General features: G+C 32.0%; 1 pseudogene across 1 annotated transcript; it reads right to left on the bottom strand.

Annotated features, from left to right (window-relative positions):
• Positions 1–318: 318 nt before the first annotated feature.
• Positions 319–1,126, bottom strand: LOC145317785 (enhancer of split mbeta protein pseudogene; annotated as a pseudogene). Its single transcript, XR_013879107.1, has one exon. The product of XR_013879107.1 is annotated as an enhancer of split mbeta protein pseudogene (transcript).
• Positions 1,127–14,410: the final 13,284 nt, after the last annotated feature.

Below are 14,410 nucleotides of genomic sequence, written 5' to 3'. Positions count from 1 at the left end.
GATCTTGTAAACGGTCTACTGACAAGGCCTTAATTCATAGAGAAGCTTAGCATTCGTCCGTAGGTTTTAGACCATTGAAACAATCGCCTTTGTAAATTTACTCACAATTTCTCAAATGCAGGAATGGACCACTCTATCCTCAAATAAATGTTCCTAGAGGCTAACTTTGTAGGTTTATTTTAGACAATGTATTTTATAATGAATTTTCATCTGAATATTTTAGCCTTCAACTTAAATTTTTCTATAATACTTTTTAATTTCGAATACGTGCGTTGCTAACAAATCTATCCATATAAAAAATAAATAACAACAAAATAATTTAATTTCGAGATTCAATAAATATATTTTCTTTTCTTTATATTACGAATTTTATCAATATTCAACATATAAAAATATCACAGATGAGAGCTGGGAAGACAAAATTTAGGTTGAGGAAAAAAACATCCAATTTAGAATGGTCTCCATACAGGGCTGTGCTGGGACTTGATGGAGGGACTGATCTGTAGCAAGCCTTGCGGGGATGGTAGGCTGGCTGGTGACAGGGAGGGAGATGAGGAGTATCCACAGTCTGAGCCAGATGGGGATCCAGGTACTCTGACTCTGAGGGGGCTAACCCTGCAGGTTTCAATTGTGTTGAGCTTGTGTCCAAGATGTGACATAAGGTTTGAACCAACTTTTACATCGACTCCTGTGGCCGCCAGGCATTTGCTTACTTCTGTAGCACAGGCTGTGTATCCAGCATGGAATCTGTCCAGGTCTAGTCCAGGATTCTGAGCCAGCATTTGCTGCCTCTTCAACTTTCTCAGATGTCTCACTGTCAGCTCCAATACATCAGCTTTCTCCAGTTTGGAGATGCTCTCACCCTCAGCCTGCAGAGCATAAACCATCAGATCCTTCAGCTCATCCAGGCAGGCATTGATGCGAGCACGACGCTTACGTTCCAGCAAAGGTTTCATCACTTTCCTGTACTGGTCTGTACGGGACATGGGCTCCTGATCGTGGTAGGATTCGATCTTGATAACTGGGGCCATTTTGTGTGTTTATATAAGTGTTTATTTGTAGTATATAGGTGGTTGTACTTGTATTAGTTCAAAAGAGAACTTTCTCTGAGCACGGAAAAAATAAAACTGCCCGTGCCATGAACGTGCCACGGTTTAAATACCCCCTGTCTCCCCTCCCACCACCCATGGGGAATGGAAATTAGGGGGTAAAGAAAGCAGTAGCTTAGCTCTCCATTCAAAAGGGGAATACATTATATGTGCTTAGGCACACGAGTAGGGGGGGGGGGGGGGAAAGGATATGGGGTAAGCGCACGGGGCGTGTAAACTCGTGTTCATGTTGGTCCGTCCGGCCAATGGCGGCATTCCGAGTGTGCGTGTGCGTGCACACAACACACACACACAGATTAGCAGAAGCTCTAAAATCCCCTCCTATAACTCTCTCTCTTTCTTTTCCCTCCCTCTCCCCTCCCTAGTGTATTTCTCTCTCTCTACTTCTATTCTAAAACCGTGGGAACGCGAATATTTTGGTGGCTACGAGATGATTAGGGACAAACGGACATATGTTCTTAAAAATAGAACTTATAGATTGACATTACTAAAGGATAAAAAAACATTTAAGACAAACAAACATCAAATTGCAATATCTATATACAATAGAATACTGTAGCTTACTGTTTAAGTGTCAATGCATTTCTTCTAAATATTGACTTGAGTAGCCTATATAGCAGCAGTATTCCACATTCTTAATATCTTTATTATCACGAGGTCTGTTGAAAGAGTCTCGAACCCATGTCTTTTTACACTAATTTTGTTATTTACTAAGTTTTCTTATTAATTTTCCCTTTCCTAGTAATGTTGTAGTATTATGGACCTATGGAGCTGTGTGTTGGGACTTTGAGCCAGATGTAGAACTTGTAAATTGTGACATTAGGATCACAAACTTATACACTAGTGTTGCTACGAAAATACTAATATAGCAGGTTAGCATCAGAAAGAACTTGGGATGGATTTAGGCTACCAATAGATATGTAGCGCGAGTGTAAATATAGGACGATTGAGAATGAAAACTTTTGTTCTTAAAAATATGTAATTTGACTGTATGTTAGTTTGATAAAGTAGTCATGGGTTGAGATGGATCAATAGCTTTAAGTACTATTTTTTTAAGATTAATCAAAGACTTTAGGTCGGTTTTAGGCTATTTTAAAACCAACTTTCTTTCCTCTGATATACAGAGCCCCCAAGATGCTACATGATAAAAAATTAAAAACCAAAATTTTATAAATTATTTCCTTACGTAAAAACACCATTCAGATGAAGCCTAAGTTATTATCACTAATAATCTAGTCATGCATTTTCTAAATCTGAGAGGGGGGTGAGGGGTAGCTTTTTTTGAGGGGCGGAGTTTTTTTGAGTGGGGGGGGGCGTTCAGTGACATAAAATGAAACAAAGATTATCTTATGATACTTTTGAACAAGTTTATAATATAATAAATGCAGGGATCAAAAGGCATAAGACAATTGCCGATAAATTTATGTGAATCACTAATGATGATAAACAAAATAACCCTTTCTGTAGAAGAAATTGCTGATTGAAACGTTTGGACACTTAACTAAATTAACCAACCTATCAAAGTTCAATAAAAGTCCACAAGCACTTATAAATCCATAAGAAGCATATCTCAAAAAAATTATTAAAAGAGAATTAATCACAGACATAATAATTCTTCAACAATAAAATAAATAGACAGACAGACAAAGTGAGTTATAGAGCAGCTATGATAGAAAATAAAATTTTTAAACGTATACATATATTTAGATGCGAAAATTTAATCCATATATTGGTATATATACGAGATTAGCTTTAAAATACCCCTATATGCTTATAAGCTTACATCATATAAAAATATACATATCAAATTATACAGATTTAGAAATTATGTATGTAAGTATACTTATACAATAGGGGCGAATGTCACACCCCCCCCCCCCCCCCCCACGCAGTTTTAAGTTGTACAATTAAAATGACAGCTTAAAACAATCCCTGGACCAATAATAAGCTTCGCTAAAAAGGCAATGACCGATTTAACTGTTTAAGAGATCTTATGCAACTTTAGAAATCAAATGTACAACATTAATCGCAAGATTAATAAGCAATTTTTTGTCAAAAAAGAACAAAAACTGAGTTATTTTTTAATTTGAATTGTCTAAAAAAACAAAATATGACTTTTTCGTTAGATAACCTAATTTATCAGAACAAGATTTTTATCGAATAGACGGACGTTCATGTCCTACTTATAGAGTAGCTGCGCTAATGAAAGTTCACATAGGTTATAAATAACCCCATGTGAAAAAAATCAATGTATGCCTATTGATAAAAATAAATAAAGTGATTATGCTAAAGGCAGATGGTGAAAATTATTATAAGAGAAGCTTTTCTATAATCAGGGTCGTTCCGTCCGTCAGTCAGTCCTTAACTGTTAACTCTTTTCTTTAATTTAGGCAAGTTAGAATTGTCCTATTAATTTCAAACCTGGCAATTCGTGTAGTAGTTAGATTCGATTTAGAAAGCGTAGCAACTCTGTAATCGTTACAAGAATGTATTTAAACAGATTTTTAACCAATTTACTTAAAATTTGTTTCGAAATTATACATTTATATTTTGATTATTCAGCTCTGACGCTCTACATGTGTTAACATTCGTTTGTCTTACCCTTTTAGAGCTTCGCTTTAATGGATGTTGTCATCCTTGTCTTTATAAATTCTCCCATGCGTCTATCTATTCATCAGTCCATCCATCCATCCGTCCATCGATCCATCAATACCTATTATTAGTAAACACACATATGTATTACATTGATTTTCACATAGGTGAAGGGGGGGGGGGGAATAACCCCCAAGGGAAATTCTAATTTTATTGAAATTCAATAGAAAAGCTACTCAAACTTTGTTGTGGTTGTTGTTTCTATTCAAGTATCTAAAGGGATAAAACAATGGACGATAAATAAAACAAAATTATTGGTGGAAAAGTTTGGATACTGCTAGTCTGACCTAACCTATCAAGATTTATTTAAAGTTCCCAAAGTCAACGAATGAGTGACCGTGTAAAAAAAGGTACCTTTTTCATGCTCATATTTTTTTCTACTTATGAATGTTATCATCCTTGTTGTCAATAAGATTCTATTCATATAACACCTTTTACATTATGTTTATAAAATATCACAAAAATATAAACGATAATCCTATCATTAAACACAGTCAGTAAACTGTTTTTTTTCTTTAGGATCTTGCTAAAATTTTGAATCGAATAAGTTTACTATTTTAGGGAAGCTTCACATAGGTCCCAGGTTGTTTCATTTTTTATTAAAGTCTTGGGATGGTTTAAGGCTACTTTTTTGCCCCTATTCTTTCCTTTGAATAAGGAGTACCTAGATGCTGGGGGCGCAGATGCTAGTTTTTATTTTAGTTGCCATAAAATATTAGCCAAATATCAATATTTGAAAAATATCAAAATTTGAAAAATATCAAAATTTGAAGATAATAAGTAACGAGTACAGTCATATTTAGGTACATCCAAATACTTTAGTTATTCAAAAATAGAACTTAACTTTTTAAAATTCACACAAGCTGATCAATCTTCTTGCTAGTTTGCTTTATAAACATGCATAAAAGCGAGGGGATTTTTAGCAGCAGCCGCTGGTCTTTCTGTCATAAAATTGTTTCGTTATGATGTCAACATCTTTATCTTTTATATTTTTATACTTTTAATATGTCGACCATTGTTTTAATAAGCCATTTAGTCAAACATTAAAATAGAAGCAGAATCGAATAATCCTTATATAAAAATAGCAGGATCTCTTTCTGTCTATCTGTATATTTGTTTGTACCGAAGGATCTTGCTAACTGCAGTGTAGCCTCTCATAGATCCTGAGAAGGTTTATAACTATTTTAGGGGAGGGTAAAACTACCCTCCTAAGAGAAAGCGCCCCTAGAAATAAACAATGAGCTTCTAGAAGCAAAGTTTAAATAATAAGTTTAGTTTTGCTTGTTACTTATTATAATAACTTAGGAAGTTAAATAATCAATAATAAAGAATAATACTTAAATATTTATTTTGTTTATTTTCTTCTAAAAATATCTCCACTATTTGATTATGTATATTGACAATAGCCCACCCCTTTAAAATACAATAAAGACTTTTCTTCTTATTTTTCAATGAGCTTCTAGAAGCAAAGTTTAAATAATTAGTTTAGCTTCGCTTGTAACTTATATAATAACTTAGGAAGTTAAATAATCAATAATAAAGAATAATACTTAAATATTTATTTTGTTTATTTCTTCTAAAAATATCTCCACTATTTGATTATGTATATTGACAATAGCCCACCCCTTTAAAATACAATAAAGACTTTTCTTCTTATTTTTCAATGAGCTTCTAGAAGCAAAGTTTAAATAATTAGTTTAGCTTCGCTTGTAACTTATATAATAACTTAGAAAGTTAAATAATCAATAAAAAAGAAAAATACTGAAATATTTATTTTGTTTATTTTTTTCCTAAAAATATCCTTATTATTTGATTATGTATACAGACAATATCCCACCCCTTTAAAATACAATACAGAATTTCATTCTTATTTTTCAATGAGCTTAAGTTTAGGGGTTGCTGTCATTTTTAGTATGAAAATGGACAGACAGAATATCCTCCTATTAATTAACAGTGATCTTAAGGGACAAGACAATGGACGATAAATTGATGATGTACATCCCCAATAAAAATTGCACCTTGAAAAAGATTGAAATTGTTGATTGAAAAGTTTGGACACTGCTAGTTTAAAGCAACTAATCAATGTTCAATAAATGTCCCAATAGTGTATAAGCCAACGAGTAAGAGACCATGTTTATACAACTTTGGCCACCACACACAATTATAATTTACCTTCCAATGTCTTCTCCCTCCTTGCCTGCCTGCCTGTCTATTAACAAATAGAACCAACTACTCTTTACTACTTTTCTATTATATCTATTCAGGGATTTAGGTATAGGACTGTTCATGAAAAATTAATTTTCTTAAAAATTTTATGTCAAAATTTTTATTTTAGTTTATTGTTAAATTTTGGGGAAAGAATTTTTTTTTGTAGATTATTTTAATGACCATTGTCCCCTCCCTCCCTGGTAAGAATTGTTATATTTGTATTATGAAGATTGCACAATAAAAGAAAGAAGTTAACAAATCGGACAATAAGTCAAGAATTTGCTAAAATCAATAGATTAGGTAAGGTTAGGTACTGTAGGGTTTTGTTAAAAGGGGTTGGGTAAAGTTTTTCTAGTATGGCTTCAAAACTGATTAACATCCGATGGATTAGAACCAGTTCTCAGCCATAATAAATCATGTATAGCATCATATTATAGAGAATTTTCCACGAATATTAAAAAAAATGAATATCACTTCTGATTTGTAATTTTCCTCCGGTAAAAAATATTCGTTTCTTATAATTTGGTAAAATTTTGCTGGTAACGATTATTTCCAAATTCTATAAACGTTAAAGGCCATACGATTGAACGTTCATGTTATTACCGCCAATCGTTTTGGGCTGCATGAGAAGGCCTACAATTAATCTGTAATAGCCAAGATCCATGGAAAGCTTGGCTGACGAATACACGCGTAAAATATTATTTTTTGCGCATTTATGTTTGCTGCAAGATAACTCAGCGCTATTGAGGAATGGCTATTCCAGTTTATTTGTAGTCCTTGTAGATAATCGATCCCAAGAACTGCACTAGGCCCAATTTTTTTTCAACAATTTAAAATTTTGGAGGTAAAATATGATTTTATACAATAAGAATAAAGATTAGGACACTTAACTATATTTTTGTTATGAAAATAAAGTAAACTAAACTTCCCAAACCATTGTTAAACTCTCTTCATAATTGACAAAAGATGAATAAAAAACGGTTAGGTTTATCCCCCAAACATATATAAAAGAAATGTTTATTCATAATAGACTTCTATAAATATATAATAATGGAGTAGTAGGGCAAAACATTTTTTAATTTTAATAGTTATTTCTCGTATCGTATTATAAACGGCTTTCCGCGGATATAGAATGTACAATTATAAGATTAAAACTAGTTTTTTTAGCCCCGAGGTGCCGGAGGCACCGGCTAAAAAACTGGTTTTAATCTTATGATTGTACATTTCTATATTCGTAGAAAACTGGATATAATACGATGCTAGACATAGTTTTTTCGTATGGATGAGAACCGGTTCCTATCCACCGGATTCGAATGAATACGAGAAAAAATATTATGCTTTTGGATATAGAATATACGTGGATATTTTGACAGTTTATGTCAATTGCAAACACTTATTGGCCAGTTTTTACAGTAGGAAGGGAGGGTATGGCTTAAAGAAGGTGGATGGAGAGGGGTTATTTAGTCAGCTACTAGTTTCACTTAATCAGAGTTTCTGAAAATCTGGTAAGGGGTTAAGAAAGACCTCACTCATAGTTTTTTTTTTGGATATTAAGATAGTTTTTTTTTTGATAATTAATAGAAAATGAAACAAGAATGAAAAGGTCCAGATGTGTAAATCTTTTGTCCTTGGAGTGAAGATGGATTAAGGACCTCCCTCATGGGCAATAAGTTCTAAGTAACACATTCAAGATGGTCAACCCCCCCCCCCTACCTTAAGGATTTAGTGATTTTAAAAAAGGATAACAATAGCAATGCTCTCTATTATGCTATGAGAAAAAATAATGGAAAATGTGTTTCTTACTTGCAGGGGTAAGGGAACAATTAATGATTTTTTTACAAATATATCCTGTCAGGTTTTTTTGTCTGAAGCTTAAGATCTCAATTACTATTGAACCGATAGGGTTTTTTTCTACCGGATGAGCTTCAAATAGACCCTTTGATGGTTTTAGGCTATTTTATATATTTAGATTTGAGGATTGTTTAAAGCTATTTTTCTAGCCCCTAGATGCTCGAGGTGTAGCCTATGGTATTATATGAAATATTTTTATGTCTGAAGCTTAAGATATCAATAAATACAGAACAGATTGAATTCTCCATTTTAGAGAAGCTTTCAATAGGTTCTGGGATGTTTTTAGGCTATTTATTTTGTTAGAATTTGGATGGTTTTAGGCTATTTTTCTTTATTTATAACACTACGAATGCAGAGCTTCTAGATGCTATGAATGCAGCAGAGTCTACATATACTATAAAGCAGCAAAGTTCTCTTGTCTAAAGCTAAAAATTACGGAAATTATGGTCCGTATGTATTGAACCTTTTTGGGAAGCTTTATAAATGTTTTGGATTGGGTTTATGCTCTTTGAATTACCTCTCCCGGCCTCCACTAGAGCCAAGGGGCGGAGGAACTAACAATTTGAAACTTTAACAAAATCTTGCTCCCTGTATTTTCTTTAAATTGAATGGATGTAATTGTATAGACACCTGGATTTAATTCAAAGAGTGGCTGATTCTAAGATCTATAAAACAAGATTGTAACAGTAAAACTACAGTCTTGCTAGGACTGTGTTTTATTTGTGATTTTGTGTATTAAAATATCATAGGAACGGCCAGAAAGTGTGAATAATTTCTTAAGAATAATCTGAGCATCAAGTTGGGGGGTAGGTCCATTGTATCATCTTCTGAGAAGGATATTATTTTTTTTCTTGGGGTGTTTTGTTTATGAGCGGGGGGGGGGGGGAATATACAATAGGTTCCCACGAAGCAGTGGTCCAGAGGTTTCTAGGTGGTGGGTTAATAGAGGTATTATGAATTAGAGTGTTCAAGATATCATGTAACTAGCACAGCTACAACTAAACTTGGTTCTTTTAGAGATCTTAATGAGGAATGAGAAACTGTCCCAATTTTGTATAACTTTAGCGGAACAAGTTCCAATTACGTCATATTTTTCTTTCCCGAAAAAGGGAGGGGGGGAAGAAAATCTCTTCAAAAGAGATGGGGAAAACCCCCCTTTCTCCCATCTCTTTTTTCTCCCCCCCTTCCCTTTTTTTTCTTTCCCCCTTCTCTTTTTCGGGAAAGAAAAATATGACGTAATTGGAACTTGTTCCGCTAAAGTTATACAAAATTGGGACAGTTTCTCATTCCTCGATCTTAATAGATAAGACAATGGACGATAAGTTAATGTATATCCCCAATAATAATTAACCCTTCTGTAAGTTGATGACTGGTTGGAAAAATTTAACAACCAATTAATATTTAAATAAAGTACCCACAGTTTTTGAGCTCATAGAACTTTGGGTACCAGTTTGATTTACAAATCAACTTCCAATTCCACCTTCAATTCGTATAACATTATTATACCCAAATTTATTAAAATATAAAAGTTGAACAATCTATCACAGCAAACTCTAATGGTTGAAAAAAAACTAAGATGAACAATTATCAAGCTGAGAAAATGGTATAATAACTCCCCCCCCCCCCTTAGAGCAAGCTCTTAATTTACGGGATGTTCAAGTACACTCCCTCCTCCAGGGGGTTTTCAATTGAAGGATGTAAAAATGCCACCCAGATAGATGTTTTTTTATTGCTTCAATTTATTAAGATGTAAAAATCTGACCAATGCTAATGTAAATGTTTAATAGATTTGGTACAGCAGGAATATGACAATTGAAGATAAATTAATACTCACCATTTCAAAATAAACAATTTGACGTTGATTTTTGAAATATCAGAGAAATATAAATTTATCTTTTTTACATCAAATTTTAAAGATTGTAGTAATAATTTAGATTTTTGTCTGTTTAAATAATTTATCTACGCCCCTAGACATTCTGTTTCAAACCTATATTGTACGTTCTATTTAAACAATAGCCCAAAACTTTCTCTGCGTACCTAAATAGCTATGCTAAATTAATTAAGCAATCGTATTTTTTTTGTTTCTAACAAATCAAGGACTAATTTTAAAAATATTCTATTGAAAAAGATTTTTGGTCTGTTCTTTAAGATACTCTAGATACTGAACAGATTAAGTGCTCCACTTTTGGGAAGCTTAATTTAGCTCCCGAGATGGTTTTAGGCTACTTTGATTCTACATTAAAGTCTTCGAATACAGAGCCCCTTGAAGCTAAGAGCGAATTTACTACGCATATGTATGATTTCTTAGAAAGAAACGTTCTATTCATTTAAAACAAAAATACTTATAAAACTATAACCAAATCAAATAGACATTAATATATTGTAAAGTCTACTTATTTAGCAGGTATTGTCATTGAATCAAACAACATAGTAACAAATTTATAATTAAAAGTTAATTGTTTTGGGGTCATTATTGTTTAACCATTTAATAACAGCGAAACAAATATAATAATTTTTAGAATTAATACATAGTCACATTTTCAACAGTAGTTTTTTTTATTAAAAAGAAAAAATCATTTTTGAATGGGCGAAAAATGGCTAAAACTTCACAAGATTAAAATGAAACATCCCTATCTAGGAAAATTTTGATTAGCCGTTCGCAAGAGTTTAAGGGACAGGCAGACTAAATTAATTGGGCTTTTTAGGAAAACCCGCTTGGTTGGTTTAATGTACATTTCTTTTAGACAATTTATTTAGAGTATCTCAGGGATATAAAGGGATAAGGCAATGGCCTATGGGTTGATATACAGCCCCAATTATGATACACAAAATTACCTCTTGTGTAGATTACAATGAGTGATTGAAACGTTTGGGCACCCAATTTAATGAACCAACCAATCAAAACTCAATAAAAGTCCCAAAAGTTGTAATAAAAACCAACGAATAAGAAAACGCTATTATAAAACTTTGGAGACTAGTTTTTTTTTCCACCGGGAAATGTAATATCTGGACCCCACAAGGTTATAATAATTAAGGACAAATAACTTAATATAAAATGTTTCTTAATTATGAGAAGTTCCTAAAGCATCCAGCCCCCTTTTAATTTTCACGTTAAAATTTGATAAATTGCATTTAAAGTATAAAAATGTGATAATTATAAGGAATCAGCGCTATAATTATAATATTTCGAAATGGCTCAATCCATTCGGATTAGCTGCGCTCATATGTAGGCCATTTTGATATTGGTGGTCATTCAATATGACAAAAATAAACATTTTAAACAGCAAAAAAAGATATAAAAAAACATGTTTTAAATGGACTTAAGGACTCTATGGTAACAAACATAAAGTACTAAGCTTTCTTAATCGTACATATTATTTATATTAAGCTTATATTACATTTAACATCTTAAATGATTTAGGACTAACATAAACCTTCCCAGAAAATCAATTAAGTAATTTCTAAGATCTTAATTGACAAATATACTATTTTACAAATATACATATTAGCTTTTCTATATTTTTATGGTTGCTGATTCATAACACCCAATTAGGCAACTGATACATTTTTTCCACAGAACTATAGTGTTATATAAAGGGACACTTATTTTTTGATAAATATAAATAAAACACTTTATATTATACAAATATTATATTATATTATATTATATATTATATTATATTTATATTATACACATACGGGACTTTTAGGCAAATGCCATTAAATAAATGAGTTGTCTAATGAAAAGACCCAAAGTTTTAAAATAAGGTTTTCTTATTCGTGGATTAACAACTTTGGGGACTTTCATTTAAATTTCATTCGCACGTTCATAAGGTTGAGTGTCCAAACATTTCAACAACTAGTTGTAATCTACACAAGGGCTTATTTTGTGTATCATCATTGGGAATGTACATCAATTTATCTGCCATTGTCTTATCCCTTTATATCCCTGGCAGTTTCCCTTTAATGATAATTTGTAAAATGAATAAATGATTAAAAATTCCATTGTTCCATATCAATAATAATTTTAATAACTTGCCACCAAGGACGAAATTTTGTATTGAACGCGTAACTCCGCCCACTTTTCACACCAGACAGGGCGGTACTACTATTCTGACAATACCTAGAGTAATTCCTGGGATAAAAAGATTGTTAATTTATCTAAAAAAAAATGTTAATATTTTATTATTTGATATTACTGTAATAACTTGCCACCAAGGACGAAATATTGTATTGAACGCGTAACTTCGCCCACTATTCACACCAGACAGGGTGGTACTACTATTCTGACAATACCTAGAGTAATTCCTGGATAAATAAATTGTTAAATTATCTAAAAAAATGTTAATATTATTATTATTTTATATTACTTTAAAAACTTGCCACCAAGGACTTATATTGAGCGCGTAATTCCGCCCACTTTTTACACCAGACATGGTGGTACAATTCTGGTAATACCTCTATCAATTCCTTGGATAAAAAGATTATTAAGTATTCTTAAAAGTTGCTAATATTTTTTTATCATTCGATATAACTTTAAGCCTTATTTGATAAGCCAATTTATAATTTTAGTCAATGAGGGAGGGGATATTGGACTGCAAATCTTCTTTGTTAGCTCAACAAATTTGGATTATCTTGTTGAATTTGGAAGGGTTTGTTTTAAACTAATATGGTCCAAACATTTAAACCATTAAATTAAATCTAAAGGAGGAACAGTTTTATCTATAATCATTGGGATGTAAATGAGTTTATCATCCATTGTCTTATCCCTTAAGATCCCTGAATTTAGTCCAATTTCACTGGCCTCACATAGCAACAGTATATTTCAAGATAAAAAAAAACTGTTTAATTCTATCTGCAATTTAAATTAGCTTTAAATTATTTGCGGGAAATGGGAAAGGTTTTTTTTATTTTATCTCCCATTATTATATCCCTCTTATCATAACTAAAACTCATTTTCAAGTCTATCTATCTATCCCTGCATCCTTAATTAAGCCATTTAGGCCCCACACAAATTACCCCTTCTCCCCCCCTGAATATTAATCTCAAAACAATAGCCCGCACGTGTAGGGGTTAAAAATAGTTTTTATAGTTCTGATGCTTAGAATTACAATATGATATTATCTTAATCTAATCTGTAATATGATGTTATATCTGAAGTATAATGTTTCTAGAACTAGACAAACAAAAAATGGATTTAACTGAATGATTAAAACATTTGAGTAAATGAAAGATGAATAGTAAAATATGTATAATTAGTATTTTAAACGGATGTTACTAATTTTGAACCTAGTAATCGTGTCGGACTGATTATGACGTTAAAAAAAATTAGCCAATGAGAGGCCATTATTGACCAATGGTAAAATTTACAGTGGCTTCTCATTGGCTAATTTTTTTACGTCATAATCAGTCCGACACTTTTACTAGGTTCCTAATTTTAAAAAGATTTTCTTTAATCATGTTATGTCTGTCAAAGAACGTTTAAAATCTTTATTGGTTGATTAACAATAACTTTTAGGGGGGGGGGGGGGGGGGTAGCCCCTAAAGTTTTTGACAAAATAAGATACATTTTTGGCAAATTGTAAAATTTTATTTAACTATTATTGTTTTGATATAAATGCATTGATAAGAAATTAATATTAGGGCTAGGCAGCCGATTACTTTTAGCTGCACAATGTTTAAAAGTGTGACAAGGCAGTTCGTCAACAGATTGTCCTGAAATTTAGCGGTTGTGGTTGTGATTTTAGCTTCCAGTCGCGATTAACCGCATTTTTGACAGCTTAAGTTATGCAGTCTTGTTTTACGAGAAGAATATTTACGCGGCTGTCAAGTTTAGGTTCTTATCAAAATTAGGAAAATTATTACTTTTAGCTTATTAATTTAGTATTGTCAAAAACATTTCAAAGAATAAATATATTTTTAACTTCAACGATTTTAATCTAATTAATCATGTATGATTATTGAGAAAAATCTGTGAGGAATATGCAAAAATCGCAAGTAAGGATAATAACATCCATAATAGTTATTTACCACATCGTATAATTTATAGTTTTCCGCGGATATTAAAATGAAAATTATAAGATTAAAACAAGTTTTAATTGCCCCAAGTTCGGGGCTAAAGTCCCAGTTTGACAAAACTGGTATCAATCTTATGATCTTCATTTTAATATTTGTGAAAAATTGTTTGTAATACGATGCTATATGTTATCTTACAGTATGGCTGATCCAGCTGATATTCATTGGCTTGAAAGCCATACTGGAAAAGGTTTTCTAAAACTATGTACTCTTTAGTGCCTTCAATGTGATAAAAAGCGTAAAGGAAATTAGTAAATATGAACATGACAACTTTCTTCAGACATAATATTATCGTATTTGTTGATCAAAATGATGGTAACAGAGGAACAATATCCAGGAAAGGAGACAAATATTTTTTACAGAATATCCAGGACAAACAGCAAAAACAAAAACAAAAGTTTTAGGATAGTGGAGAAAATACCATTACAATTTTCCAAAAATCATTTAGTACTTAAGGTTGATTTGCCCCATGATAGTAGCTTTTGAATTCAGTTTAGTTTGACATTTAAAAAAAT

This window comes from Acartia tonsa, chromosome 4 (genome assembly GCF_053477335.1).
Source record: "Acartia tonsa isolate MP-2025a chromosome 4, ASM5347733v1, whole genome shotgun sequence".
Classification (NCBI taxonomy): domain Eukaryota; kingdom Metazoa; phylum Arthropoda; class Copepoda; order Calanoida; family Acartiidae; genus Acartia; species Acartia tonsa.
This window is presented reverse-complemented; position numbering and strand designations above follow the sequence as displayed.